Below are 6,000 nucleotides of genomic sequence, written 5' to 3' on the forward strand. Positions count from 1 at the left end.
CTCTTGTGCTCTCTCTCCTCTTCAGCTCAGCCCACAGGTTTTCACTGGGGTTCAGGTCAGGGGACTGAGATGGCCAGGGCAGAAGCTTGATTCTGTGTCTCAGGGAACCATTTTTGTGTTGATTTGAACATATTTTTCGGATCATTGTCCTGCCGGAAGATCCAGTGACGACCCAGTTTTAGTTTCCTGGCAGAGGCAACCAGATTCTGATTTAAAATGTCCTGGTATTTCATGGAGTCCATGAAGCTATGGACTCTAACAAGGTTTCCAGGACCTTTGGAGGAAAAACAACCCCAAAACACCAAAGAACTTCCATCATATTTTACAGTTGGGATCGGGTTCTTTTCATTATAGCCATCCTTCTTTTTTACACCAAACCCACCATGAGTGTTTGTTGCCAAAAGCTCCATTTTTGTTCCATCAGACCAGAGAACACCGTTCTAGTCAAAGTTGTAGTAGTGTTTCACAAACTTCAGGTGCTTGTTTGTGGTTAACTGACAGAAAACACTTTTTTCAGGCAAAACTTCCAAATAATCTGTTGGCAATCTGTGTCAAGTGATTGCAGTTTATTGAAAATGTATTACTTCATACTTCCTATTTATTACTTTTTAGTTTCTCCTATCTACTGTAGAATATGAAGCACATATTAAAGTTTATGATTAATTTGCGCTCGCAGCACTGGCACAAATTGTTACTCTCACTCAGGATCCTCCTCTTATTATTGTTCTCCTAGTTTTTTTTAGGATGCTATTTCTCCCTCAGTTTTGAACCAATCATTACAAAATTTCACATGAAGAATACCTCTGGGCTGAATTACAGCCCAGAATTAAGTCTATGACTTTTGGTACTGATCTGGATCACCTAACTGGAATGATCCATGAAAAACGTGATTTTTTTCAATCACTTAACTCTGTCAATTTGCACGATTTTTTTCAATAAGGTTTTTTTTTTTTTTATTTTGTTCAGGGTGGCTGGGCGCAACTTTTCCTCATTAAGCATTGTTCTCTATCTCTTACCATTCTGGATCTATAGGGTACAGTGACCAGACGTCCCGGTTTGTAACAGCTAGCGCAAATTACTGTGACTTTAGTCACAGTCTCTATCTAGTTTCTTTTACTTTTACTAGCTTTTAAGGTAATAAATTTCAGGTATTTGGTGCTACCTAGAACTAGAGCCCTGCACTCCCGTGGGAGACTCGCGGGACCTGCCGCAAAGCAGTGCGGCGCGGGACAAATTTTGAAAGCTCATTGCGGCCGCGGGAGGGACCGGAAGTGCACATATACGGGCGCGGGCGGGAGCGGTGAGAAGCTGCAGTCCCGCTAACTAAAAACGTGTTTGAAATAAAATTTATAAATTATTAATTTATGTCTATCATATATAATTTGTGCTAGATATTTTATTTGGCATTAATAAAAACATTTTAAGATGCCTAAATTTGCAGAGTCAGATTGCCAGATTGAGTGAGGAATGGCATCTTAAATTTGCAATTGATCACCCTAACGGGAAATCCTTTGATCACTCTAATGACTCGCCGTTCACACCCAGCTAGCAAGAGAACCATGAGTGAAGTGATTTACTGCTTGCGTTAGTCTACAACTCTAATCAGAGAGAAAGGTTACACAGTGACGGTAGGCTTGACTCAATGCTATCCCAGAAATCCTTCCTGTAATATGCAAATTTGGCTGTCCAATCAGAGGCGGCCAAATTTGCATATTACAGGAAGGATTTCTGGGATAGCATTGAGTCAAGCCTACCGTCACTGTGTAACCTGTCTCTCTGATTAGAGTTGTAGACTAACTCAAGCAGTAAATTACTTCACTCATGGTTCTCTTGCTAGCTCTGCTTTGCAATAAAAAAAAATTGGTACAAAGCAAGCCCAATCATTTTATGCTGATCAGAGAATTACAATGGTTTCTCATGTGACAAAAATGTGCAATTTGCGATTAAATATTTTAATCGCTTGACAGCACTAATTATTATTAGAGACACTACATGCTGAATTCAGAAACAAGGTAAATAGTAACAAATGTGAGCTGTAGATATTTATGCTCAAATCCACTCAAAGTAGGGGGCAGGGCACCATCACGCTGTGTCAAGACAAGAACTTTCCTGAGAAATAACGCGAACATCTGCATCATGCGGGATTTGCGGGCGGGAGCGGGACAAAATATGACGGGCGCGGGCGGGAGCGGGACTGAAAATCATTCTTTGTGGGCGGGAGCAGGACTGAAAATCATAATTCTTTGTGGGCGGGAGTGGGACTGCACAATGCGGGCACGGGCGGGAGCGGGACTGAAAAATCCGACCCGCGCAGACCTCTACCTAGAACCTACAGGTCTAACATGGATGGTTAGGTTGTTAATTATTGCTCAATAGTTTTTCTGAACATGGGTTTATTAAGTGTTTTGTTGAACATGAACACAACTAATCATGCAATAATCATTCATTTTCACCTAAATGATGCCGAGTAATGCAGCAATACAAGTCAACCTGAATAAGGAATAATACATAGTGAATAAGTCTTTTCCATGTCTAAATTGAGCTTAATTAAGCAAATAACATGACCGTAGTTAAGCTTGTACAGATGTTCCTTAAAATAAAGTGTTAACATCTTGTATTGTAGGTGTTTTATTGCAGTGGTTTTCAAAGTGGGGGCCGCGGCCCCCTGGGGGGCCGCCAGGGGGCGCTAGGGGGGCCTCAGAAAGTTGGAGGGACGATGATAAAAAAAATTGCGAAAAAATATATACTTTTTTAAAATAATTATTATTAAATATATTGTAATTAGTTTTTTAATCATTATTATAAAATATAATTATTAATAATAATACATCATATCGAAACGTTGTTCGCCATGCTCATCTCTCCGATTGCCTGTGATGCTGCGGTTTGCACCATTTATCAAGCTGCTTTGCTCCTCAAGCTAGCGTATTGCTAGTGCAAAATGGACAGGTTTTTGAAGAAGAGACCGAAGGAACAAACCAACAGCCCTGCTGTGGAGGACACTGCTGCAAAAAAAAACTAAGAAGTCCTGGCCAACTAAAATCCGAAAATATGAGGCAGCATACATTAAGTATGGCTTTACAGCCATACAGAAAAATGGCCATGATTGCCCAAAATGCGTCCTCTGTCTGGAGACCCTGTCAAACGAGTGCTTAAAACCTTCGAAACTTCAGCGTCACTTGGTACAAAAACATCCGACAGATGCCGAAAAAACAGTAGATTTCTTCAGACGCAAAGAGCATTTGGTCAGGCAATCTGCTGCATTCACCCAGCAAGCTACTGTCCCTGAGCGGGCCCTGAAGACATCATTTTTAGCCTCGACCACATTGCTCGTGCTAAAAAACCTCACTCAATTGGAGAAGACTTGATTTTACCAGCCACCAAAGACATTGTCCGAGAATTGCTTGGTGAGGATGCTGCCAAAAAAATCAATGCTGTCCCACTCTCTGATAACACCGTGAGCCGACGGATTGGTGACATGGCTCAAGACGTATCTGCTCAGCTGTTGGAGCAGGTGAGAGCCAGCGAATACTTCGCACTTCAGCTGGATGAGAGCACAGATTTATCCAATGAGGCCCAACTGCTTGTGTACATCAGATTTATTTCACAGGAAAGATTTGTGGAGGAAATACTATTTTGTAAAGCACTTGAAAGAAGAACTACTGGGAAAGACATTTGTGTCAGATCACAGAATCCAGGGACACATGTCCGCCCAGGGGGATTTTGAGTTATTGACAGATTCAGAAAGTACAGTTTCTAAGCTTTCCAATGATGCCTTCCATGTGGAGATCTGACAATATTTGAAGAATGTGTGGCCTTTTGAAAGTGTATACTTCTTAAAACAGAAAAGGGAGAAAATCGCCCTCAAAGTTTTCCATCTCAGCTACTCTGGGTGTAGGGCGGGCACATAATGGTGCTCATTTGCATGACATTAAGGAAAGCCCTACCCCCTATGAGCTAGCACGATACTACTTTCATGTAAACAAAGATCACCACGTCAATTTTCCTTCCATGCAAAGTATGCCCAACACAATTATGAAGTACAAAAATAAGTCCTAAAGTATACTTTAACGTTTTGTGGTTGAAAAATTACTCACACTGTAAGAAAGAAAGATAGCACAATGATGACACAACTAACACAACACTAGTTTCATGTAAAGCCTCGTTCACAACCGGCCGTACAGTACGCGCTCCTACGGCCGGTCTACATGCAAAAAACACAAGAAACACATGGAGAGTGCGCATGAAACGCACGAGAGCGCGCATGTGATGTGCTGATTTTCGAGCCGCAGACCGGCCGCAGAGGTTCTTTGTCATGTCAAACAAACTCTACGGGCGCTTACGTTTTTTTCAGGTTGCAAGACCAACTTACAGCCAACGCGCATCTTTCTCCGTGAACAAAAAAAACCCCGCAGCGATTTGGGAAACGCCAAAAATCACACGGCCAAAAAATCGTACGTCCGGTTGTGACCTAGGCTTAACCAAACCACAACACTCTCCGTTACATGCAAAAATAACCACACAGCCTTAGATTAATAAACTTACCCCATCAGAAAGAGAAACGGCGCCTTGCACACACCAATGCCTCCGATGGAATGTAATCCTAGAACGGTCCGTGTATCAACCGATCGTTCAAGTATTCCATTCAATCTGGAAAACGAGGTTGCGTTTTTTTTGCTAGAAATGGTGATCTCCGATGTAAATACCGAGTGTCTGTTTGCTTCGCGGTGTTTCAGCTCCTCTGTGCTCTGTTTAGTAACTCATTCCATAGTGAAATCACACGCCTGTATGCAGTTAAGTAGCCATGCGCTCAACTCGTATCATACAGCTGATTCGCGGAAAAAAAAACAAAAGACTTAAATCATCATGTGAATGGCCCATATGGTAATTTACCCACACCCCCCAGCAGGCTACAGTCCTGACAAAAACGAGACAATTTGCAACAAAAAATGTAACAAAACAATCTATTATCTGAAATACTGATTGCATTCTTCAAGATATCAACTTGCACATGATGGAAAAAAACAAAAATCACAAATTTGGAAAAAAAAAATGCTTCTTTTGCAATTATCTCGGATTCGTTTCGGCCGACATGTGTCCCTGGATTCGGTGAGGGGTCACATTTTTCAAGTTTTGGACAATTACATCGAGTCTAATGGATTGGACTGGACCCGTTGTGTGGGGGTGTGTTCGGACGGAGCCGCGGCAATGACCGGGATGATCAGTGGAGTGACCGCTCTCATTAAACAGAAGGCCCCGCATGTAGTGGCCACACACTGCATGCTCCATCGCGAGGCACTGGTCGCAAAAAGGATGGATAACGAGTTGAATCAGGTACTACAGGAGGTTATACGGTTTATTGTTCAGTGCGAAAATATTTGTGTTGAAAACGTTAGTTAATAATATTCTTATGCTAAACAAATGTAACAATTATTGACTATTGAATAAAAGTAAGAGAAAACATTCTAAAAGTTGATGTTTCTTTACGTATTTTGTCGCATTGTCTGTGGGTTTGCAAAGGGGGTCCCCGGCCAGAAGCTAATGCTGTTTGGAGGGCCTTGGCATGGAAAAGTTTAGGAACCCCTGCTTTATTGTGTCTGGAAATGTACAGGATCAATAAAGATGAATAAAATAATTGCAGCACAGTTATTATAAGATGTATAAATAGCAACTGCTCGTAATTTAAGAGTGCAATTCTACAGTGCAGTTCATGTCGAGTAACAAGATAAGCAAGTACCGAAACAATCGAGATCAGTTACACTACCTGTGAAGTTGGCACCCGATATAAAAAAGCGATTGAATCAAACCTCTGTGCTGGTTTGTATATTTTTAGACCACATTCCACTAATGCAGAAACAATAACGTACTGTATTCCAGGCTGAAATCAGAAGAAGAGGAGAAACAGAAAATGACGGCCTCCTGAGCTCAACAGAGGACACGATTCAAGGTCAGGGCTGCAAGGTTCGAGTGTTTTCTCTCTCCTCAGAGCATGCAGAGTGA

The 6,000-nt window shown here is 41.8% G+C and overlaps 1 protein-coding gene across 1 annotated transcript in view; it reads right to left on the reverse strand.

The window, feature by feature from the left end:
• rgs7b (regulator of G protein signaling 7b) overlaps positions 1-6,000 on the reverse strand; it is a 335,399-nt gene that overhangs the window by 102,057 nt on the left and 227,342 nt on the right. The window lies entirely within an intron of this gene.

Source organism: Neoarius graeffei, chromosome 14 (genome assembly GCF_027579695.1).
Source record: "Neoarius graeffei isolate fNeoGra1 chromosome 14, fNeoGra1.pri, whole genome shotgun sequence".
Taxonomy (NCBI): Eukaryota; Metazoa; Chordata; class Actinopteri; order Siluriformes; family Ariidae; genus Neoarius; species Neoarius graeffei.